At 39.1% G+C, this 26688-nt stretch overlaps 1 protein-coding gene across 1 annotated transcript in view; it reads left to right on the forward strand.

Annotated features, from left to right (window-relative positions):
• The first annotated feature begins 1073 nt into the window (after positions 1-1073).
• The window catches only part of PRKCQ (protein kinase C theta), a 196709-nt gene continuing 171094 nt past the window's right edge, over positions 1074-26688 (forward strand). The window contains exon 1 of the mRNA XM_043969322.1: positions 1074-1472. The gene's annotated coding sequence lies outside the window, so the exon portion shown is untranslated. The remainder of the gene's footprint in view (positions 1473-26688) is intronic.

A 26688-nucleotide genomic window follows, 5' to 3' on the forward strand; every position in this document is an offset into this window, starting at 1 on the left:
TGGTGCTTCAAAAAAATCCATTTTATATAACAAATACGCAGAAATACTACCTCCTGAATCAAATAATACAATAATTTTATTGCTACATACAAAATTACTCCTCATTTGATGTTCTTGTTAAAGCTGTTCAGTCGTAAAGTTAACAAGTCAACGGTTGAAGAAGCAATAGGATCCAAACAAAGGTGCTAAAAAGAATTCCACACTGTCGGTAAATAATAAACTCTACAAAGAAGATGCATCCAAGATATCATCCTTAAGCAAAGGATGACAGGCAATCAAAAGCAGAGTGTTGCGATGGGAGGAGAGGTGGGGGCTGGGTTTAGGGTCAGAAAACCTGGGCTTAAATCCTGCCTCTTCAATTTACTAATTGTGAAACTCTGGGAAAGTCATTTCACTTGTAGCGCTAGATTAGATGACCTCTGAGGTCCCTTGGAGCTTTAAATCTATGATCCTACGATTTATTCCTTGAATAGTGACTCATTTAAAAAAGAAATTCTTCATAGCTCTAGAAAGGGTCTAACATCACCCCTCAGAGATAGCAAGTTTTCTGTCAGACCTTAAGCCTTCAAACTGCTATTAAGTGTCTTTTCGTGTAAAAATTGCATTGATTATGAAGAACATCTGGTGTAAGATTTGGGCTGAAAGCTCCGCCTTTGACATGTTTTAGTCCGACCTCCTTATATTACACGTGAGGAAATTGAACTTCACGGGTTAAAAGACATGTTCAAGTCACTCAGGTAGCTAGTGACAGAGCCCAGATTTGAACCTCGTTATAAACAAAGCCCCACTTGTTTTTCACCAGTGTCATGAACTGCATTTCCTATCTCACCCCATCCTACCTCCAAACCCCTTGCTAAGTTGATCTAAATCTGTCGTGGGTTTTGTTTTGTTTTGTTTTGTTTTGTTTTGTTTTGTTTTGTTTTGTTTTGTTTTGTTTTGTTTTGTTTTACGCCTATAACATCCCTGGCAGGGAGAGAGCAATACACAGAGCGTGAAGAAAAGACGGAGTGGGAGAAAGGGGGCTGTCAGGGGGAAAAGTCACTGAATACTTGAAAAGAGGAAAGAGTTTGTAGCCCGTTTTCTGGAGGTCCTCAAACCCTACCCTTTCTGTTCTTAGGAAGACGAGGATCCCAGCTGGAACTGGAGAGGATCTCAGGGTCCAGGGGGGATGTGGAGACAGTGGTAACTCCCAATCCTACGACCTCCCTCCCCTCAGCCTCAGAGGCGGTGCGCGCAGCCCACACAGAGCGCAGCAAGCTTTGCTTGCGCCCGAGCTGCCACTCTGGGCTTGGCCGCCGGGGGAGCAGCATTGAGCTTGTTGTGGGTCCCCTCCTGGAAGGGCGCACCAGACGCGGCGTTCAGACGGGCTCCCCTAGAGCGCACCAAGGAAGACGCGCAGCTGTCCAGCAGCCGGACACCTAAGAGGACAGGTCTCCAGCGCACTCCAGCTCTCCGCTAGCCAGCCCGAGCAGGTGAGAGCACTCTTTCCCTGGAGAAGCGAGGCATAGGGGAGAGTAGAGAGGCGCCGTGGCTCCAACTTTTCTGTCAGAGTAGAAGGTGGTTGGTGAGGCTGGGGAGTGGCGAGGCCGTGAGGGCTCTGCGCTGTCCTGTGCGCCCTGCTGGCTGGTCGGTTAGCTGAATCCTGGGGACTGGCTTTGGAAAAAGCTTTAGGGGCCTGAAAGAGTGTAAGGGGAAGGGGGGGGGGGGGGGGGGGGGGGGAAGGGTGGAGGCAAACGCGAAGAAGCCTTTGAAACCTTCCAGGAAGAGGGTTGAGGGTCTGAAAGAAGCAGGAGTGAGAACGAAATTGAAAAATAAAAGGGGAGGGGGGTAGAAAACACCCTTTTGCTTCTTTTTGATAGTTGCACAGGATGCTGCTTACATATATTGGGGGTAGGGGGGAAGCTTGGGTTTAGAGTCAGAAAACCTGGGATTAAATCCTAACTCTTCAATTTAGTAATTGTGAACTCTGGGAAAGTCATTTCACTTGTAGGGATCGTCTCCTCTTCCCTCTTATCCTCCCCAATGTCTCATTCAGCTTGCATCATCTATCCATTTAGTGTGGTTGGTTATGTCCTGGAGGAGTTGTGCAAATCCTTTAAAAGTATTTGTGAGAAGAGGAGAGGGGAATAAAATTCAGATACACTTCGTTCTGTCAGAATTCATTGGGGCAGCCAACACTCCTTTACCACAACTACCCTTCCCCCTCTAAACCAAATTAATTTCCGTCTCAACTGGTAAACTCTGGTGGCGGTGTGAGGCGGGGTCTTTGAAAACATTACAACCCAGCCAGGTTGCCTACTCAGAGATGCAACCAATGTCACTGTTTTTAAGCCTGGGTTGTTGAATATTTAGAAAATGAGCCTGTTTCTACACATGCAGGATCACATTTTGAGCCTAGAAGATTAGGAGATAATAAAAATAAGCCTTTGAGATTCTACAGTGGAGGCTGTCTTGGTCCCATTCGAAGGATGACATGTTGTGGTCATTTTCCTGGGAAACAGTCTCACCAGGAGGTATCTGCAAGGACGTAGCCCCACCAGCACTGTCGTCTTGTCCCCACAGAAGCTGAGTCAGCTAACAGTTATGGGGCTAAGAGATTATTTAGGAATGTCACTAACTGAAGAGGAGAATTGAGGCTGAGGCAAGGAAATAGCTAAAGGAAAGGCAGGGAAGGAAGGAATTTTACCAATGTATGTTGAGGAAGAGAAATTGAGAGTTAATTATTGTAATAATGTCCTTTAAAATGTCCTTGATTGCATAAGCGATATAAAAAGAGAATTACATTCAGTTTTTCTGTCCCATATCTATCTAATGATTTACAATGCCCCCCAGACTGTTACTTTTCTAACTACTTAGCAAGATGCAACTTATTTGACATTTTACTGTCTTTCTGCTCCTCAGTTTCAGAGATGGTCCTTATGCTATATTTCCTTAACTATTCTGTTAGTGTCAAGCGTAGAACAGTTTTTACACTCTAGTCTTAGTGATTGAGAAGCCTCCCTGAAGGAAGCTGGGGGTATAGTAGCCACCTATATTGCTACCTTTCCTCAGTTCTCCAGAAGTCAACTATTAATGGCAGAGGGGTGGCTGGGGGGAGGTATCAATAGGGAATATTTTGCAGACCAACCTCATCACTTTGCAGAAATTATTGGGTCACTCTAAGCTTTAAGATGGTACCTATTCACTTTGTTCTGATGATTTCTTTGTTTCCTCAGCACTTAACACAGTACCTGGCACATAGTAAATCCTTAGTAAGTGTTAACTGACTGACTATGAAGTCAAGAGGGTGCCGTGAATGCCCTGTACCAGCCCATTGTGATACCCCATTGTACTGAAGTTTGCTACTCCACCATGGTCCTCTATATTCTCCAAATGTTGTTTTTTAAAAGTTGATATATTTCATCTTTAAATTACTTTTATTTCTAAATATACCCTTCCTCTATATCTTAACCATTATAACTAAGATTTTTTTAAAGAAAAATTTTATACATAGTACAGCAAAATCAACCTACACATTAGTGGAGTCTGAAAATATACTGTATTGTTAAGTGGTTTCATTTGTGCTTTACTCTGTGAACTGATTTGGGGTTTTCTTGGCAAAGATACTGGAGTGGTTTGCCATTTCCTTCTCAAACTCATTTTACACATAAGGAAACTGAGGCAAACAGGGTGAAGTGACTTGCCCAGGTCACACAGCTAAGAAATGTCTGTTGTTGTTCCTTCATTCTCAAAGAGGACCATGACATGAAGAGGTGATGTCATGATTTGCAGTGAGTTGGATTTAAATGAGGGAAGGCTGTACAAGGTTACCATCCTCTCTCTCTCTCCTCCAGAGCCATCTGGGTTCAGTGACAAGATATATTTATACACTGGACAACTGGAGATGGCCCTGGATGTTTAAGGCAATTGGGGTTAAGTAATTTGCCTAGGGTCGAATAGGTAGTAAGTTGTCTGACGTGAGATTTGAGCTCAGGTCCTCCCAGTTTCAGGGCCAGCACTCTATCTACTGCACCACAAAGCTGCACCAGAGTATCTGAGGCCAGATTTGAACCCATGAAAATGAGTCTTCCTGATTCCAAACCCAGTGCCCTTTCCACCGCATCACCTAGCTACACCCTACCTCTGCAAAGAAAGGAAGGAGGTACATTATCATCTCAATTATTCTCTAGGACCAAACTTTTTGCAAAACTTAACTCTAGTATAATTTTCCAAGTCTACTGCATATGCAGAATCTACCATTGTAAAATGCTATATCAAACAGGATGGAGGGTAATATTTGTTGTTATCGTAACCAATTACATTTAGGGTTATTCACAGCTGTTTTAAAGTCTCTAGTTTCCACTGATCCCCACATTTTAGTTCTATTGTTTTCAAGCAGGTGTTTACTGCCAATTTATCTTGTTCATCCTTTTATTTTGCTGATTTTGTGCTCAGCCATTTAAAGACAGGATGGAAAAGTTTTCAGAGACCTTAACAAAAAACCTCAGCTGTGAAGCTCCTCCTTCAAGTTTGTAATTATGCTTTGCGTTGAGGATTTTTTTTTGTCTTGAAAACATTTATCTGAGATATAAACAGTAACTCAGGCTTGTTCCTCCCTTTGATTTGCTTCAGACAAGCTATAGTTTTTCTACCTATTTTCAAACTGAGAAATCGTCCAGGGTGACTTAGGGGATATTTTTCTGTTGCCATTTTCATTTCCATCCCATTATTTTCAGATAGCAATTTTTACAAGGCACCAAACAGGTCATGTTTTTTAATCCTACTCCTCCATAGGATTACATATTTGGATCTGGAGAGGATATCAAAGGGAATTTAGCCCAACTCCTTCATTATACCAATGAAAACTGATGCCCACATCATCTAAAAGGATCTTCTGGAGTCTAAGAAACACTAGCATCATTTTGGAATGGGTGAAGGTGAAGCACATGATTTTTTTCTAGGGCTCCCAATGTGGTCTACCTTTCTCAATTTCCTACCATTCATATAAGGAAGAGGGTTAGGGACAGAAATAAAGACTGAAACTGCAGTTTCCTTACTATAGAGAGCTAGCCTTAAAGCCAGGAAGACCTGGGTTCCTGTCCTGTCTTTGACACACACTGGTTGCATGGTCCTGGGCAAGTTATTTACCCTGTTTGTGTTCTAGACATCTCCTTTTCCACCCACCGTAAGTCACCCTAACAAACCAGAAGATAAATGACTTGCCTGTCTAGGTAATGAGCACCAGGAGTAGTGTTTGAACCCAGGACCTATTGTTTCCAGAGTCAGTGCTCGAACCTTTGATTATCTGTGCAGAAAGGAGCCTCTAAGTGGCACAGTAGATAGAGCACTGACCCTGGAGGCAGGAGCATCTGAGTTCAAATCTGGCTTCTGACATTTGACACTTACTAGCTTTGTGACCCTGGGCAAGTGACTTAACCCCAATTACCTCAAACATCTGAGACCATATCTAGTTGTCCTGGTTTACATCTTGCCACTGGACCCAGATGGCTCTGGAGGAGAGAGTGAAGTTGGTGACTTTGCACAGCCCTCCCTCACTTAAATCCAATTCACTGCAAGTCATGACTTCACTTCCCCAATGTCCTTCAATAATGAAGGACAAACAACAATCTATGCAGAAAGCAGATCCCCTCTTTCTTATGAGTGTGTGCGCGCGCATTCTCTCTCTCTCTCTCTCTCTCTCTCTCTCTCTCTCTCTCTCTCTCTCTCTCTCTCTCTCTCTCCCTCCCTCCCCCCTCCATGTGACTTCAATTCCTATATCTCCTTTATTAGTGTTGTTAAAGTACATACCTTTAAATTCTTTTCATCCGGATCAAGTATTTGCAGACAACCCCTGCCCCCATCTCACTTTTTCTGGCCCTATCTTCTATGAGGGTTCAATATTCTCCTTCGCTACTGCTAATATTAGAAGGTCAAATCCTTCCTTACTGAGCAATGAAGCAGTTGTTTTCCCTAAAATCCCCTATGGATGTGGTCCAAGGTCTGAAGCTTAGGGTACAAGTCTGTAACTGGGATTCAAGAAAGCTAGATGTTTTGATCCTAAAAGCATTCCTTAAGCAAAACAATTGACATGATATTTCACGAGAAACTTTTTTATAGTAGAATATTCCTGCTTTTAAATTAAGGATTAATATCCTCTGGTTTAAAACTCGTCCTGTATATCTGAAAGGGTATATTTGTAAAGACTTCTCTAAAAGCTTTTCACTACATTAGTCAGTCTGAGATGACAACCCCTTAACTGAAGCTTTATTTGGCTGCAGGTGACTTCTCCATTGTTGTGGTCAACTTTTCAGTTCTTTTATTTCCAACAATTTCCACCAAATGCATTTTAGAGTGTGGTTTTACTATGAAAATTGAGAAGACAACTGCAGGCAGGCAGGCAGTATGTGGTTCCACATTTATTTTCTCTTGGTTTTGCCCAGAACCTAATCTATAGTTGAAAACAAGGAAAACTGCTTCTTCATTTAAGGCCATGAAAATCACAGTCTTTCTTCCTGCATCTTTCATTTAAAAATCTAAACTCTCCCAGTTAGAATGTCCTTGATTACATGAGTGATATACAAAGAGAATCACATCCAGTTTTTCTGTCCCATATCTATACAGCGATTTACAAGAACAACAAATGGCTGTGGTAGGGGAAAAAAAAGAAAAGAAAAGAAATGCTGAGTTGGCAGGGAGACTTAAGAGATGCTAATTTACACTGAAATCTCTCTTGCTTTGTTTAAGGAGCTGATTCTTTATTTCATGCGAATGAGTGACGACAGAACTATAGGGTGATAAGGAAAATGGGGGTGGGGGAAGGCCATAGGCATTTATAGACTGTGACATAAGGGGAAGAGCCAAAGATAATGCTTACCTTAGAGTGGGCTGGCAGCTCATGAAATGCTTTTTTACATATAAAAACCTGAATGCCCAACTCCAGTCCCAAGGCAGGCATCTCTAATTTGAGTAAACAGAGACTTCCCACTGCTCAGTTTGTATATGCATCCTCCCCCAGCCCAGTCAGAGTTGATCTTAGAAATATTAGAGTCAGAAGGGCTCTTGGAAATCTTTCAGTCAAATCCTCTAATATTACAGTTGAAAGTGTCGAAAGCCCAGAAAGGTTAAATAATTTGTTTAAAGGCACAGAGTCAGTTATTGGCAGAGGCGGCATTAAAATTCCCACCTCCTAACCCCTACTCTTGTGGCCTTTCTACCACATCAGCTGCCTTGGGTTCCTATTATTGCCTGGGGCTTTGATTCTCACCAGTCACAGACTGTGAACCTTCTTACCAGAGCCCGTGTTAGATCCTTCCAAGCTGGGTTGGGAGCAAGAACTTACTAAAGTCTAGTTGATCTGGGATATTCTCCTTGGTAATTAACTGGCAGGATTTGGTTTAAGTAAACCAAATATATAAAGATCTGGATTTACAAAGTAGATAAGTTAGGAGGAGTTTAAAATGAATAAATGGTAGGATTCCTCTCCATATACATTTCTCTAGTTGTTTGATGGTAAACTTCCAGAGGGTAGGTACCAAGCCTGTTTGACCTTCATGCGGTGGTCATTTCAATGAAAGGTAAATTGGGGTTTCCTGCATTATCATTTATGTTTTTATTCTAGTTCTTAGTTATAAGAGTAGTTCCTATTTACAGACTTGGGAATCCAGAAGTAGGAGCACAGGCTTCAAGATTGCAATCATTTGAAAGGGGAGTTATCAGAGTCTTCAACTGACAATATACATTACTGATTGTGGTAGAAGTGCTGCCCCTTGATCTGGAAAATTCATGTCAAAAATTTTGGCCCTCCCTTCATACCAGAGAAGTCATCTGAATTTTTTCTTTTTCTTTTTTGGAGTGTTTATAGTACCTTATTATAAAAAAGTGGGTTAATATTATACAACGCTATACATATATTTTATGCATTTCTTAGTTTTTAAACTTTCTTTGTGTTTCATCCACTGACCTTCACATGTCATCTTCAGCTTCTGCAAAACTCCCCAAACAATTCCCATTTAACTTCTTATGCGTACCCATGATATATGAAAATAGCGATGAGAAAAATCATGATGTGGAAGGGATAATTGTACAAGCTCATAAACTTGCTGAAGTTTAGTTGCTTGATTTACTAATAGTTTGTAGGTCTGGTCTGCACAGGGAAAGGACAAAGGAGAAGAAGTATGCTGATGTTACCTATTTGGATACTAGTGACAGTACATGGAAAAACATTTATTCAAGACCTATGTACCATGTGTTAGACACTATCCCTAAGACAGAATCAGCAAACCGTTGAAAATCCAGTGGTCTCTTAACTGTTAGTACAGTAATGCCTGTATTTAGGCTTATTCCCAAAGAGATTTTTTTAAAAAGAGAGAAAAACTTTGGACCTAGAATCAGGAAAGCTGGAATTGAAATCAAGCACCTGGTCTCAGACACTTACTAGCTGTGTGACCCTGGGCAAGTCACTTACCCTCTGCCTCAGTTTCCTGGTCTGTAAAATGGGGATATTATTATAGCACCTAGTGTCCAAGGATAAAATGAGATAATATTTGTAAGGTGTTCTGTAAACCCTAAAGTGCAATATAAATATTAGCTATTATTATTGTTACTTTAGGTACAAAAATATTTATAGCAGCTCTGTGACAAAGAACTGGAAACTAAAAAGGTAACCATCCATTGTAGAATAGATGAACAAATTATGTGCTATATATTAATGTAATGGAATACTTATTGTGTCATAAGAAATGATGAAAGGGATAAGAGAAATCTAGCAAGTCCTGTATGAACTGATGCAGAGTGAAGTAGGCAGAACCAGTAGAACAATTTACATCATAATAGCATTGTAAAGACAAACACCTTAGATGAACTTAAAGAACTCTCAACCATTGGTTATGACCAACCGTGATTCCAGAGGAGTGATGTTATGTTATCCTAGTGATGGATTCAAGATACAGAATGAAATGGGTATTTTTGGATATGGACAATTTGAGAATTTGTTTTGTTTGACTCTTTGTATTCATTGTAAATTTTGTCATTGTTTCTAAGGAGGTAGTAGGGAGAGAAAATAAATGTTTGTTAATCAAAAAATAAAATTAAAAAAAATGTTAAAGAAAAAAAACATAGTGGTATGCACAAATACTGGGCTTTTATATACTACATGAGGACTATGATAGTCAACAAGGATTTATTAAGTATGTTATGATCCAGATACTGTGGTAGGTAATGGCAGTAGAAAGACAAAAATGAAACCATTCTTTGCCTTAAAATGTTTGCATTCTATTGGAGAGAAACAACACCTAGAAACACATGTGAGAAATACAAGATTATTGGCTTTTTGTTTTTGTTTTGGCCATGGGGAACAGATGGGGGGCATGGAGAAAGCACTGCCAGCTATGGGGTATGAAGAGTCACATTAAAAAGGATTCTGAGAGGTAGAAGCAAGGATAGAGTGCATTCCAAGCAAAGGGTATGACCAGTAAATGTTCAAATATAAAAGATGGAAAGTTATGGATGAAGCATAACAAGGTAAGTTTGGTCATACCATAGAGTATGTAAACAGGAGAAATGTATGATAAAGCTGGAAAGGTATGTTGGGGCCAGGTTGTAACTGGATCTTCAAGGTAACAGAGAAACAATGCAGGTTATTAAAATAGGGAAGTGATATGGTCAGACCTGTACTATACAAAAAATTCAATTAGGCTGGTTGAGTATATATTTATGTGATTTGCTAAAAGTTCAAGAGAAATAATTTCTGGGTAATTTAATCATTTTATTATTAATGCCAGAATGTTTATTAATAAAAGGATAGTCATTTGGAAATCTCTCATGTAGACCAAAGACCCCCTCATGGTGGTGGGCTCACAGTTTATATGCCCTTGAAAGAGTGGGTGTTCTTGAGGATGGCAGTCAACTCTAATTGGTTAACAATGAGAGTGAACATTTTAATAGAAGATAGGCTACATTACAATGAGGGACTTGGGATACATGACTTGGATCACCCAAGTTTTGGTCAAAGAGACATTAATTTCCATATCACCTGTCTTACAAAAGGGAGAAACCACATTTTCCCAGACCTGTCTGAGCAAACACAATGAACAGCAATGCGCCCATTAGACTAAACTAGGAATTTCTTATCCTGTCTTTCATTACATCTCAGCCATCCTGAGTGAGTAAATCTTTGAGAGATTTCCCACACTGGTTGCATTCTGGATGAGAATATAGAAATGAGGGGAAAACCTGGTCCTAATTCAACAATTAGTTATTAATACAAGAGAGGAATAATCATTTCTCTCACTCTAAGTACTAAGTATATGCCTTATAAATAACTAACCAAGAAAAATTGTATCAGGAGAGTTCTGTACGGAAAGCAAACGGGTATGTGGTTAGTATTACTAGTATATCAACCCCAAACAGCTTGGATAAGGAAGGTATGGTAGATAGAGTACACGTCCTGGAATCAAGAAGACTCATCTTCCTGAGTTAAAATCTGGCCTCAGACACTTATCAGCTATGTGAACCTAGCCAAGTCACTTGCCTCAGTTTTCTCAACTGTAAAATGAGCTGGAGAAGGAAATCGCAAACTACTCCAGTATCTTTGCCAGGAAAAGCCCAAATGGGGTCATGAAGAGTCAGATATGACTGAACACCTGGACAACAACAATATACTCTTCCTCAGAAAACAAACTGAAAGAATGACCTTATTTTCAGGTAGAGGTTCATCTTCACTGTGCATTCTGAGACAATTAAGACAATGCTTTTTATTCTTTTCCATTTTGTGGCTGGCCTCTTTATATATATACAAAAACCATATCATGTTAGATCTGCATTTGCTTGAGCTTCTATAGTTTCTCCCAAAACTGATTTCCTATGTAGTGCATACTGTCTGTAACACTTCTTTGTAGGCCCAGTCATGGACCTCAGCCTACAAAAGGGTGCTGTTATTTATAAGTCAGTGGCTTGGAGAATATGAAACCATTTTCCCATGGAAACAGTATCATAAATAGAGGTTACAGTCCCAGTCATGCTATAAAAGCCTATTTGGCTTAAAATGTAGTTGAGGAGTAGTACTATTATTTCAATTGTCAATTGTTCAATAAGTATGTATTAAACATGTACACACTGGGACGATATTGTTGGAGATCCACAAACAGTAATGGAAAAACTCCCTGACCTTACAGAGCCCATAATCTATTAGGGAGACTCCTTCCTCCCTCTTCCCTCCTCCCTCTTCTGTCCCCTTTCCCCTCTCCTTCCTCTCCCTCTCCTCCCTCCCTTTCCTCTCCCCCTTTTTCTCCTGTCTATCTCCTCTCTCCTGTCTCTCCTTCCCCCTCTCTCTCCCTCTTTCCCCCTTCCTCCCTCCCTCCCTCCCCCCCATCCATATATGCACACATGCAAAAAATAGGGATTGAACCTCTGATTTCATTAGCATTGGAGGAAATTCCTGGTACTTTCTTTTCAATTTGCACTTAAAGACTTGCCTTCTGTAGTGATATTTTAAGCTTGGGGAAAGGCCATGGAGTCAGTATGTGTCAGAAGTGGGACATGAACTGTCTATGTGAAGAACAGCTCTATCCATCACACCAAAGCAATTTGTGGAAGGAGGGGCATAATCTCAATGACATACAACCAGTATTAATAACAATTTCTAATTCATTCATTTTGGACTCTTTATAATGACAGGATTCTGGACTTGGGGTTTGGGTTTTGTTTTGTTTTGTTAGGTGGGGCAGTTGGGGGTTAAGTGACTTGCCCAAGGTCACACAGCTAGTGTCTGAGGCCAGATGTGAACTCAGGTCCTCCTGAATCCAGGGCCAGTGCTCTATCCACTGTGCCACCTAGCTGCCCTTAGACTACAGGGTTTTAAGTTCTAGTTCTGCCATTTGCTAGCTCTTTTTTAAAACTTTAGGTCATTCACTTTATCTCTCAAAATCTCAAATTTCTCCTCTTTAAAGTCAGGGGAAAGGATGAATTAGGAGATCTCCATGGTCCCTTCCAATATTGACAATCTATGATTCCCATCTTTAAGATTATACCCTCGTCCATCCTTCCCTCCCTTCCACTCCACCTCCTTTAAAGAAGAAAGAGAAACAAAAATCTTGCAACAAAAAACATATATACCTTTAAAAATTATTACTAATTATTGTCCCTTACATTCTTTCATATCTCCAGAGATCTGAAATTTCAGCACTGAGAGTGTGGAGAGGTTATATATCTTCTGAGGTATTGAAGAACAATGCAATAAACAATGAGTCAGAAGTAATTGCAAAAAATTATTTTTATGCATTATAGGGCAAAATGCCTTCATGAATTGTTGTGTCCAAAAAAACCTTTTCACCAATTGACCAGCCTCCAAGCGAGGGGCCTCTTCAAACTCAGGCTGGTTCCCTGATGATAGGTATATAGTTCATCCCTAGGTCCCTCCTGAAGACATTTCCAAATGATGAAGCAACTAGATGGCACAGTGAATAGAGAGCTGGTGCTGGAGTGAGAAAGACCAGAGTTCAAATTTGACCTCAGACACTTATGAGCTGTCTGACCCTGGGCAAGTCACTTAACCACTGTTTGCCTCCGTTTCCCCATCTACAAAATGTGGATAGTAATAGTACATACCTCCTGGGGTTGTAATGATTAGCCCAGTGCCTGAAACATAGTAAGTGCATATAAATGTTAGCTATCAGCTAATCTGCCCAAGGCTGTAGTATGCAGACAAAGCCTTTAAGAACTCAGAGCCACTTTCATGCCCCAATGATGTTAATAGTATTCAGAATTATATAAGAAGTATTCTAGTTTCTGAAACAAATTGTTTCCTAAGAAGAAGAAATTTTTTTCCAAAGCAGTTATTTATTTATATGTTTTTGTTTTTAAAATAGCCTGCATTTCTCCCTGTGTCCCTTCCCATAATCCTTCCCAGAGAACCAGCCCTCATAATGAAGAATTTTTTTAAAGAAGAGAAAGAAATTCAGCAAAACCAGCTGTTACTTTAAAAAAGCCTGACCTATAAAATATTCCACAACTGTGGCCATCCATCTCTACAAAGGCATGAGGACAATGGGGCCGAGTAGGGTAGAGGTATCAAGGTAACTTCTGCCTCTTCTTGAGGGCCAAACCTGACATTATCATTTTGCAGCATTCCATTTTCATTATTTTGTTGCTCTTATTTGTTCCATTGATGTTATGGTCACTGCACATGTTGTCTAATTGACTCTGCTTGCTTCTCTTTGCATGAATTAATATGTCTTTTCATACCTCTCGATATTTATCATGTTTGTTATTTTTCACAGCATAATATTCCATTACACTTATGTGTCACATTTTGTTTAGTCATTATATCTATTTTGTTTCCAGTTCTTGGCTACTAGGACGTTTGTTGAATGAATCAAGATGGATGGATGGATGGATGGATGGATGGATGGATGGATGGATGGATGGATGGATGGATGGATGGATGGATGGATGATGATAGATAGGTGATAGATACATAGATAGATGATAGATATACAGATGATAGTGTGTCATGTGAAATATTGGGAGGACCAGCCCTTTTCTGTCAAGATTATTGGGGAACTTGGCCGGGGTTTCTAATATATTGTTACTTATAAATTAGAGGCTATTGCACCAGTTTTTTGCAGCAAGCATTTATTATTAATTTGACCACGTGGCTGAAGAACTTCCCCACTAGTAATACACCCAACATGGAGTCCCAGGAAGGGGCCTGGGGAGAGCCAGCCCTGAGTAAGAGAAGTGTGTAAGAGTATAAGAGAGTAAGAGAGTGACCCTCTTGTCTCCAGGGATTTTTATCTTCTCTCAGGTAGAGGAGGATCACCACACACTGATCTAAGTTGATTGGTTAGCATCATTCAACTCCACTGATTGACATGACTTTGGGAGTAGTCAAGGTGAGTTTTCTTCTCCTGAGTAGTCAGAAAGGTCTGTCTACATTCCTTTTGTTAAGCTGCAAGCTTTAGGAAAGAGGAGAGAGCAGCTTATGGATTTCTCCTAGAAAACTATTATTAATAATAATTTTCTCACATTAGATGATAGATGATAGATACATAGACAGATGATGGATAGATGGATATAGATTTGTTTATATGCACATATACACCATATGTATGTATGAATGAAAAAGCTTTTATTAAACACTTATGCAGTGTGCTAAACACTGGAAATACAGATTAACAAAACAAGACGTTCCCTTCCTGCTTTCAAGAAACTCATGTTCTGATTAGAGCAACCATGGTTCATAGTTGAATGGTTCAGCTGCAAGCCAAATGGAGTTTTCTGTAGTGTTATTTCCATTCCTAAAAACATCCCTGTTTCTGATGTTGAGCCCTTCAACAGTAGCAAGGATTTGGTGCCTACAAAATGAGTGCAAAATGAAATAGCTAAATAGGAACCATGTTTCCATTTTGTGGTGTTCTTCTGCAAAGGTGAATAGTGATTTAGAGTAGAATTGGGCATAGGGATCAAATCCATAATTTCATTGGTATAGAGAAATCCACTCTACCAGTTCATGCTGAAGCCTCCTTTGACTTGAGAGTTGCCTAGAACAGTATGATTTGAGAGTTGACTTGCCTAGGATCACACATCCAGTACACATCAGAACAAGACTTGAAATGTCGTCATGGACTCAAACGCCAGCTCTCTATCTCCTATCCCATGCTGCCACAAAATAAATCTGATGATAATTCAGAATAAATAAGACAATGTCTTTTACATCTATGAAAATGATGAACAGCTATCTGATTTGTATCTGAGGCAAGGCTACAAAATTCCTGATCCTCCATCCTCAAGGATGTTTTTTCTATGACCTTCCCCCTATTGCACCTCTTGAAGAACTTTTCAGGTAAACTCAAGCACTCCAATGAGCCATTGCCTTCATTTTTATTACCTACTCGCATTTGGAGAGCAAATGCCATACAGTGAATATAGCCCTGGGTTTGGGGTGGGTTAGACCTGGGTTCAAAGGGCGTCCTCTGACACTTGCTGACTACAGAAAGTATTTCTCTCTCTCAACTTCAGGAAAGCCTCTAAGCCAGGAGTTCTTAAGCAGTTTTATGTCAGGTACCCATTCAGCAAGCTGGAAAAATCTAGGACACTTGTCAGAAAGATTTTTAAATATACAGAGTATAAAATAAGAGTACAATGGAAACCATTATAGTGAAATATGTTATTGAGATATTTTTTAAGTTCACAGACTCCTAGCTCAGAAGACCTGCTAAAGACAGCCCCTGAATATATAAGGAGAGGGAATTCTCAAGATCAGAGGAGTTTCCTTGACCTATCTTGAAGTAACTAAATTATGTGGTGAGTTATTTGGATAGGGGTGACGGGCAGTGGGAAGAGAGTCCATTTTACGATTAGAGAAACAGAGAGTAGAGAATTCACAACTTACACAATTCTACCTAGTGGCGTAGTGGTCAAGGTAGTGAAGAGCCCTGTTGTGAGCTCAAGGAAATGTTAAATGTTTACCAAAGTATACTTAACTTCTTCTACTTCAGTTTTCTTCTCTTATTTTTGAAAAAAAGGGTTTTTAATGATATCCCTTCCTTATCAATGGGCTTCAAGATCCATATAATATTTATAGAACACTTGAATTCTTTGGACAAGAGTACTCAAGGATAAAGAAAAGTGTCTGAGACAGGAAGAAATTTAATTGTTTAATATAATATATCTACAATTCAGAATTCAGCAGTCACTATATAACACTGAGCTAATATTAGATCATTTTATTAAGAGAGAAAAAAACAAGAACAACTAGATTAAAAAATCATAAACAGTGATCTCTAGATGAGAAGCTAACTGGAAATAGCATCAAGAAATAGGCACAGTGGAAGCTGGACCCAAACTGAGGTCTCTGGGCTGGCATAGGACACTGGACTTGGAGTCAAAAAGAACTGGTGTCAAATCCTGCCTCAGATAGTTACTAGCTGTTTGACCCTAGGAAAGTCACTTATGCTCTCTGTAGCAAAATAGAGGTGTTAGATTCTGTGCCTCTAAGGATCTTTCAAGCTTCAAATCTGTGGTAGAATTCTTTCCACTACACTGAAATTCTTGTGTTATTCCAACAGAGTTGATAGAATAGCAGCCAACTATGAAAAAGAGACTGCAAGAATCTATTAAAGTGTTCGTTAATCAAAGGGGAAGCTACAAATGTGCTCTGTATAGGCCTGGCATGCATGTATTTAGATATATCAAATCAATGATCTTTTCCATTGACAAACTGTTCCAGATTTTCCGGCACCACATCTAGCCAGAGATGAAGATATTTTTCAAATCATTTAGCCAGTCATAACACTGCATCCAGGAGAACAAGTCAGATTTGTGAAAGAGAAATTGCAATCCTCTTTAGCAGAAAAATCTTCTGAATCAAGAAGAAAAAGATCTATTCATTTAGTCAGTACTTTTCTAAAGAGGCAACTCTGGTATAGTGGAAAGAACACCAGATTTGAAGTCACAAGATCTGGATTCCAAAGGGTTCTAAAACTGTTCACCCCCTTTGACCCAGCAATACCACTGCTAGCTCTGTATCCCAAAAAGATCAAAGGAAAAGGAAAGGGACCTACATGTATAAAAAATATTCATAGCAGCTCTATTTGTGGTGGCAAAAAATTGAAAATTAAAGGAATGTCCAATTGGAAATGCTCAATTGGAGAATGGCTAAATGCATGGTACATAAATATAATGGAATATTATTGTTCTATGGGAAATAATGAGCAGAACGAGAACATTGTTCACAGGAACTGCAATATTGTAATGAAGATCAACTGTAAAAGACTTAGCTACTCTGATTAATACTAGTGATCCAAGACAATTCCAAAGGACCCATAATGAAAAATACTATCAAAGTCTAGAGAGAAATCCAATGAATTCTGAGTGCAGATTGAAGCATATTTTTCCCACTTTCCTTATATTTCTTGCTTTTTGTTGTTTGGTGGGTTTGGGTTTGGGGGTGGGGTGGGGTTTTGTTTTTTGTATTTTTGTTTTTTGGTAACATGGTAAACATGTTCATGCCCTGCCTCTGCTTAAAGTATCACAAAGGAATCACAAATTCCAGTCTGGAAAACTCAAATTCAAATTGATTCTTAATTACTCAAACCAAATCCCATTTCAAATTTATTTCATACCCAACAGATTGAATTTAATTTTAAAAAATAGAATAGGGGCAGTTAGGTGGCACAGTGGATAAAGCACTGGCCCTGGATTCAGGGAGGGCCTGAGTTCAAATCCGACCTTAGACACTTGAAACTTACTACCTGTGTGACTTGGGCAAGTCACGTTAACTCTCACTGCCCAGCGCAAAAAAAAAAAAAAAATATTAGAGATGCTTCTTCATTGTAAAGCTACCTACAATAGACCAAGTAATCTCTCAATTAAAATTCTCCAGAAATCAGCTCAAAACTACCTTTTGTTTATTTTAATAATAGTAGGTTGCTTATAATGCTTTGCAATGTGATATATATGCACATGCATAGTTATGTATACGTGTCTATATATTCTCATTTTATCCTCTTTATTCTTTTTATTGTGTGTTAAATAATATCATAATTCTTATCTGCATTTTACAAATGTTTTCCCCATCCATTCTCCAATAAGACTATCTTCAAAGTACTAGATTTCTTTCCCTTATTGTTTTAAGATCTAATTCCAGGAAAATCTTACTGATTTTATTGGCTTAGGGCTCAAATATTGAATTTGTATCTCTCAAACTCAGTTGGACAGCTAGGTAGCACAGTGGATACAGCACCAAGCCTGGAGTCAGGAAGACCTGAGTTCAAATATAGCATCAGACATTTATTAGCTGTGACCTTGGGCAAATCATTTTACCTGGTTTGCCTCAGTTTCCTTTTCTGTCAAATGAGCTGGAGAAGGAAATGGCAAACCACTTCAGTATCTTTGCCAAAAAAAAAAACAAACAAATTCTTTCACAAAGAATCAGACATAACTGAAACAACTAAAAAACAACAAGAAGAACAAAATTCAGACATAAAATTCCCTCAAATGGAAAAAGAAAAAGATTATAACCACACTGAAAGAAAATATTATGGTTAACAAATAGAATTTACTATTCCTTCATTCAATAAACATTTATTAAGCATCTGCTTTTTGCAGAATACTGTGCTAAATCCTGGGAGAGACATGAAATTTTGAATGACTACCTATGCCAATATGGCATTTATATTCTAGTAGGGAGATAAGCCACAGATAGCTATAATACAAAGGATTATATAGATAAGTGCATTATTGAGTTTTGAAATAAAGTGCTATCTATCTAAGGACTGAAGAGGAGGGTCATGAACAAAAGATGAGGTGAGCAAATACTTCACAGAAGAAGTAGTATTTGAATTGTGCTTTAAAGGGTAGCTAGGATTCATAAAGCAAAAAAAGAAAAGAATGACCTTCCATATATGTCAGACAGCATAATCAAATGAATGGAAACAAGCTAGTGTGTGTGGCCCATTTGAATAAAGAATAGACAAGTCTGGTGGGTCATAGAGAATTGGAAGGAAAACAATTTGGAGTATGACTAGAATAAGAAATCAGCACCAGATTCTCTAGGCCCATAAATTTCATTCATTCATTCATTCATTCATTCAAGCATTTATATTAAGTACCTTACTAGAAGCAGTGCTAGGCACTGGGTATAAAAAGACAAAAATGAAAATCTCTGCCCTCAAGACAAAAAGCAAGACAAAGGAGTTTGAACTTTATTATAGAAGGTGGGGGCAAGAAGAAGATTTTGGTTTTTCCTTTATCAAGCATTTATTGAGTGACAAGTGTGTGGTTAGCCCTGTACAAGGTACGTTAGGCATATAAAATAAATAAGACATGATCCTTTACTCCAAGGAACTTAAAAGCAAACTGAAGAGATAGATGTACCATATACACATGAAACAATTCACCCTTCATAAAGCAACATGCCACAGAGTATTTGAGCAGAAAAGTGATATGACAAGATCTACGTATAAGAAAGATTATTCTGACAGCAGCTTATAGGACAAATTGCAGGGGGAAGAGGTAATGACAGTGGAAAGAGACAGATGGGGGAGGTGTGGAGCCGGAATCCAACAGGCCTCATAGTTGATCGCATATGAAAGATGAAGGAGAGAAAAGAGTCCAAGATAACTCCAATGTTGTGGATTTGGTAATATGCTTGGCTTTAGACATATGCTTTTTAGATAGCAATGGATACATCCTGAAGTCAGTTGGAAATATGGATCTGAAACTCAAAAGAGAGGTCAGGGCTATAGGTGCAGATTGGAAATCATTCTTTATAGAAGTGCTGGTTGAATTCATGGGTGTGAATGAAATTGCCAAGAAAGAGAATATAAAGAGAGAAGACTGCAAGGACAAACCCTGAAAGAAATATATCTTAAGGTAATAGAAAAAGGAAAAGAAGTCAATAAAAAACAATTGAATTTGACAATTAGGAGGTCATCGGTGACTTTTGTGAGGGTAGATTGAGTCAGGTGGGTAGAATCCGGATTTAGGGCACAATGAGTAGTGAGGAAATAGAAGCATTGTATCTAGGCAGATTTTCCAGTTGAGAAATTTAGAAGCAATATGGAGGAAGTAAAAGGAAATAGTGGGGGAAAAAAAGTTGGATGGGACCTCAGAGATCATGTAGTCCAATCCATATTTGACCATTCCTTGAAGGAGTTTAGCAAAGGAGAATTTACTCCCAAGCACATTCCACTTTGCATTAGTTTTGCTAGAAAGCTTTTTCCTTACTTCAAGTCTAAATCTCCCCTTTTTCAATTTCCACCTATTGCCTCATGTGGCCAAAAAGAAATCTGACCCTTCTTCCATATGGCATTGTTTTAAGTATAGGAAAGTTAGAATGTCCCTTCCTAAGCCTTCTCTTCTCCAGGCTTAACATCCTTAGCTCCTCCAACTGGTCCTTAGACTTTATTTGGCCCTGATCAGACCATCTCTGGAGTATTCAGTTCTGGTCATTACCTTTTAGGAAGTGGGATAGAGAACAAAGGGAGATAGATTAACTTTAGTGAACAGTGGGGATATCTCTTGTGTAACAAGTAGGAAGGAAGTGGTGATGCTGAGTTTGGAGAGGAAATGGAGTAAAAGAACTGTCAGATGGCCTCGAACTTTTTAGTAAAGTAGGAGGCAAAGCCACTGATATAAGTGCAGAGGTTGGGGAAGAGGAGAAAAAGAAACTTTGGAACAGACATTGAAGGGAATGAGATAGAGGGGTCAATTAGGGTAGAACTGAAGAGCACTTTGCAGGCAGCTAGGTGGTACAATGGGTAGATCTCCAGGCCTAGAGTCAGGAAGACAATCTTCTTGAGTTCAAATCTTGCTTCAGAAACTTATTAGCTGTGTGACCCTGGGCAAGTCACCTAAGCCTGTATGTCTCAATTTCTCCATCTATAAAATGAGTTGGAGAAGGAAATGGCTAACCACTCCAATATCTTTGCCAAGAAAACCCCAAATGGGATCACAAAGAGTTGGACATGACTGAACAACACTTGTCAAGCGGTAGTAAGAATCTATGTGAAGTTATGTAAGAGATATGGACTGGACAAAGTTGGCTCAGCTTTGTGAATTTGTTGTTGTTAATGTTGTTAACACTCAGCAGCCTTGGAATAGAGGGAGAGAAACTGTGTTTGTGGTTATACAAAAATAAGTATGTGATGGATGAGAATTCCTTCCAAATTATGAGTTCTCCAAATGAAGATTAGCCATTCTCCTAAAAGATTTCTCTAATCTTCATTCTGTATCTATAAGCCTTCATCTTAAGTTGAAATACTCATCTACTTTCTTTAATCTTATATTATCAGGTTTTATTTCACAAGTGCCTGGTTTTGGTTTTTTGTTTTGTTTTGCTTTGTGTGTAGTGGGGGAGGAGAGATGAGGGGATGGGTGTGAGTATGTGTGTATATGGGAGGTAACCAAAAAGGCAACATGTAATTGATAGAGAGCTAGCCTTGGAACCAGGAAGCCTTGAAAAAAATGTTTGTCTTCTGGGTCATCTTAGGTAAATCATCTCAAGCTCTCAGTTTTCTAAGCAACTCTCTAAGACTATATAGCCTGCAAAGAAAATGCCAACCTGCACCAGTGAAGGAACGTACCTAATTTGAGAGTTTCCTATATCAATTAAATCACAGATTCAAGCCCTAGCCCTATTTGGTCTAACCAGTGTTCTGGGAGTTCTATCTCTTGTAGGGTTTTTGCATGACTCACTTCCATATGTTTAGTAAATGTTACTGTAATTAGTCTTATGTGCCTGTTTGCTTCCTCTTACATTGGAATGACGATCTCTACACAGCTGTGTGAAGACAGATTTTTTTTTCAAAAGCTTTCAGACAAATCCAAAGCTGTTTATAAGTATACTTTTTTTTAAAAAAAAAAAAGGCCAGGATGAGAATAAGAAAATAATCTAGTTGGAAAATGCTTTGTGAATCTGAAGGATTTTAACTACAATGTAATTTCCTTGAAATTTTCAAAGTAGCTTAACCACAGTGGGTCCATCACACAGCTCAGAAATTTAACTTTAGGACTTGAGGTCAGGTCTTGAGTAATCACAGAAGTTTAGGGCTGGAAGGGTCATCCAGTCGAATGCCTTCATTTTACAGATGAGGAAATAAGGTATGTTGAGAAAATGAATGATCAGAAAAAGGAGACAACCAGACAGAAGTGAGGATGGACAATAATAGATCTCCTTCTGGAAGGGCTCAGGGGCCATCTACTCTAATTTTACTGATCTGCTCTGGAGAATCTATGGAAGAACATGGATAAGAATCTCAAAGGAGAAGGTGTGGCTTGGTCAAAATGCACACCGATGGAGGGAATACAGACATTGAAATTACATATGCATTGAACTACATATGCACAAACTTTTACTAGCTATGTGACCCTGGGCAAGTCACTTAGCTTTGTTTGCCTCAGTTTCCTCATGTGTAAAATGAGCTGGAGGAGAAAATGCCAAACCGCTTCAGTATCTTTGCCAAGAAAACCCCAAATGGGATCACAGAGAGTCATACATGACTAAAACAATTTGACAGTAACTAAGCTCATGAATAATATTTATAAAACACTTTTTAAACCTTAAAATCCTGCGTAAATGCTAACTATTATTAGTTGGTCATTCAGTAAACATTTATTAAATTCTTGCTGTGTGTCAGTCAATGGGGAGAAAGAGAAAGGCAAAAGATAATCACTGCTCTCAAGAAACTCACAATGTAATAATTACTATTACTATTACTTATTAAGTTCTATTTTCTTATTAAATATGAATAACACTGAGGCCTTTCTAAACTGGGATTTTTCCCAGGATAGACTATACATCTGCCATAATTAAAATAAAATAAAATGTTTGGTAAATTCATAAATGGGGAGAAGAGTAAAGTAGATTCTTGGATTATATGGTACCTGTAAAGTTTCAGTGAAGGGAAAGGAATTGAAATAATAATTCACATTTTTTGGAAATCAAAGGAATGCCCATCAATTGGGGAATGGCTAAACAAGCTGTGGTATATGATTATAATGGAATATTATTGTGTTATAAGAAATGACAAGTAGTATGACTTCAGAAAGGCATGGAAAGACTTGTATGAACTGATGTATAGTGAAGAGAGCAGAATCAAGAGAACATTGTGCACAGAGAGACCAATATTGTTTGATGAACTGTTAATGACCTAACTATTCTCAGCAATACAAAGAACTTTTGATGAAACATGCTATTCACCTCCAAGGAAAGAATGGATATTGATGGAATGTCACATGCTATTTTTCACAAATATACAAAATGACTAATATGGTAATGTTTTACATAATTGCACATGTATAACCTACTATCTAATTTCTTACCACCTCAGGGAAGAGAAAGGGAGGGGAGGGAGGAGAGATAGAAATTGGAACCCTAAAACTATAAATAAAATGTTTATTACTTCAAAAATTAATAATAATTCACATTTTATTAATGTTTTATATTTTACAAAATGCTTTCTTCAAACCTATGAGAGAGTACAATTATCATTATATCCATTTTACATATAAGGAAAATATCTCAAAGACAGTGAGTGATTTGCCCATTTACCATTTATGAACAGGGACTTGAAGCTACCAGTTCTCCCAATTGAAAATTCCAGCACTCTTCCTACAGTACCTTACTGACTCAATGAACAAAGCAGGAAATGGAGACCTGACCAGAAAATAGTAATCCTTACTCTACCGCCTTGAAAGCTAAAGAGGACAATCTTCACTTATTCCATATTTTTTATCCATGAAATATGCTGCATCTGTGTGTTGGTTCTTAAAGTTTTCATCAGTCAATTAACAAGTCCCTTGATAAAGTCCCTAGAGAACACCAGGCACTGTGTTAACTGCCAGAGATACAAATATAAAAAATGAAACCCCTGCTCTCAGGTAGTTACATTCAAACAAATTTACATAGCAGACAGTGGACATAATGCACAATCCTTACAATATTTCCAGTTAGCTACAGGATTTGGAGCACTCAAATGTCATCCTCTGGTGCTCATTCATAATGGTCTGTACCTCATTCATAATAATCTACATTCCTATTGATGGTTTCTTTGAAGGAGGTGGGATACCATTTTCTCCGTTCTGGTGTCACCTCAGGTGACACAAGGTCCTAGGAATTAGAGCTGAAAAGAACATCAGAACTCACTTGGGACAACAGCTTCCTTTATAAAAATTAGGGTATGAAGGACTAGGGAGAAGAGACCTGCAAGTCTCATGAGTTGATTAACTTAGCTATGATTTTTCAGTTGCTGACCCAGTATGTGAACCCAAGTCCTCTTACTCCAAATCCACTATTGTTATACCATCTCCTTCTGTTCAGCAGTCTGATTCAAACGATCAGTTTACTCATCTAGTGAGGTTATGTTGTCTGAAGTGGCTGTTTCTAAAAATAGCCTTGTATATTCATCTTTTTAAAGTAAGGGGTTTCACCAAAAAGATATGCAAACAAACAAAAGTTCTGCCTTCTTCCAGGAAGATGATATTAACAGATCCCACTGAAGAGTTGAAAAGTGTAGCATTCACTATACGAGAGTAAAGTGATTTACTCTAGTTGCACATGGTTTTCCTTTACAATGAAAGGAAATGTTGTTGAGAGACAGGAAAATATCAGATTAGTTCTCGCCGTAAGCAGGTCCCAAATGTTGGGATCTTCTGCTCTGACCAGCACTGACAGTAGTATCTAGGGTCATAGGGGAGTTCTGCCTCATTCTTCAGCAGTATACAGCGGATGTGGGCTTCGTTGATGCCTTCTATCTCTGCTTTAAAGGGCACTAAGGGAAGTGACAGTCAGCAACCACAGAATTCACATTAAACCCCATCTCAGTCTTTATAGCATTACAGCCATCCCTCATAAATGGGACAACCAACCTTTTTCAGTCAAAAGTTTGTGGCAACCAACCTTTACTCTGCTGATCCAAATTTTATCCATCTTTCAAGTCCCAGTTCAAGATGCCAAGCTCTTTAACGTACTCAGAAATGCTAATTGTGCTCTGAGTAATCACACCCCTTGGCACTTGATTAGATACAGTTCTCCATAATGTGATGGTATTATTAATGTCCATTCAACGAGACTATACATTCCTTTAGGGCAGAGAACATGTTTTAAATAAATGATCATAGAGTTTTATTTTAACACTGTATAGGTAGATTTATAGAGTATTTGAGCTGGAAGGGATCTTTGTGATTGTCTATTCTGATCCCCTCATTTTACATAGGAGAAAACTGAGTACCAGGGAGGTGAAGAAACTTGCCCCAAATCACGCATGAGTTACTGTAGGAGTTCTTCACCTTTTTTGCATCATGGACCTTTTGTATAGCCTTGTGAAGCCCTACAGACCCCTTCCTAGAAGAATGTTTTAAAATCCTTAAAATAAAATACATAGAATTACAAAGGAAGCCAGTTATGTGGAAGTACAGCTATGAAACTATTTTTTAAAATATGTTCACGGTATCTCAATTTAAGAATTCTTGGGTTAGTGAAATAGCTGGGACTAGAATTTGGTTCCTCCTGGTTCCTAATCCCAATATTCTTTCTGTTCAAAAGCCAAATTTGCTTCTTTGTCCATCCCCATGGTGCCTATTCGACCAGTTCAATAAAGAAACTAGGATCTGGAGCAAGATGATATGAATTTCAATCCTGGCTCTTCGCACTTGGACATTTCAGTTGTCCTCTTGGGTCTCAGTTTTATCATTTAAAGGCGGGGGGGGGGGGGCCGGGAAAGCTTACTAAGTGCTTGCTATCTGCAAAGCACAGTGCTAAGAGCAGAGGGTAAAAATAGAAAAGGAAGATAGTCCCTGTTCTCAAGAAGCTCACATTCTAACAAAGGAGACAACACCTATGTGGGTTTTAGCTGCAAGTCAGATGGAAAGACCTCATGGTCCCCAGTGTACCAGAGCAAAGCAGGTGGTAATGGCTTGTCTTTTTGTCATTTCCACTGATAAAATCATTTCAGTTTCTGATGTTGAACCATTTGACAGTGCTAAGGACTTTGGTGGCAAGACTTTTTCCCCCCTGGGTTTTCAGTAGCTTTACCTGTAGTAACTGCAGGAGCAGTTGCCAGGTTGAATATCCACAATGGTTGCTTCCCAGGATCATGGCTCTGGGCACTAGGCTGGCAGCACTGCTTTTCCCAAGGCTCCAGGATTCAGGGCTTTCTCCATAAGAGTCTAAGGGGAGATGGTGGTAAACATGGTGGTGGTTTGACTTGACTGACACATGCTTCCTCCTGTCTTCTTCCCAGGGTGCCTTGCTGCTTCAACTATTATATAAAATGAGGAGACTGAAATAGAAAAGGCCTTAAAGGTCTCCTCCAGCTCTGAATCAATAATCCTATGATCTTTGACCTTAAGATTTTACTCATCATTATTATGATTTCAGTGCTAGCTTGTCTTGGGATCATGGTCTCAAAAACTCCCTTTGTACCTGTGATTCCCCTTGTACCTGCTGAGGCAAAAATCCCCTTCCCATGTTACTACTCCCCACTCGACTTATATCCCCAACCAACTCTACTTTGGCCCCAGCTTTCTTCATCTGCACCCATTGGAACTCACCCTCTATCATCAAGCAACTCCCCCTCATCTACAGCTCTTCCTCTCACAATCTTAACATCTTCTTGACCCCAAGGAGACCTGACTTTCTGTAGAAGACATTTCATATTATATCAAGTCCTAGACTTAAAGTGGAAAGGGATCTCAAAGGTCCCCTCATCACATCTCTCCCCAAGTCATGAATTCTATCTACAACGTCACACTAAATGTTCTTCTTCTTCTTTTTTTTAGTGAGGCAATTGGGGTTAAGTGACTTGCCCAGGGTCACACAGCTAGTAGGTATTAAGTGTCTGAGGCCAGATTTGAACTCAGGTACTCCTGACTCCAGGGCCAGTGCTCTATCCACTGCGCCATCTAGCTGCCCCACCAAATGTTCTTCTTGAACAAAACTTACTATCCCCAGAGGCAGCCCGTTTTTATTTTTGGACGGTCCTTTTATTAGGAAGTTTTCTCTTATATCAGCAATTCTTGATTTCTTTCCTTCTTTCTTTCTTTCTTTCTTTCTTTCTTTCTTTCTTTCTTTCTTTCTTTCTTTCTTTCTTTCTTTCTTTAAGTGAGGCAATTGGGGTTAAGTGACTTGCCCAGGGTCACACAGCCAGTAAGTGTTAAGTGTTTGAGGCCAGATTTGAACTCAGGTACTCCTGACTCCAAGGCCGGTGCTCT

This window comes from Dromiciops gliroides, chromosome 5, assembly GCF_019393635.1.
Source record: "Dromiciops gliroides isolate mDroGli1 chromosome 5, mDroGli1.pri, whole genome shotgun sequence".
Lineage (NCBI taxonomy): Eukaryota > Metazoa > Chordata > Mammalia > Microbiotheria > Microbiotheriidae > Dromiciops > Dromiciops gliroides.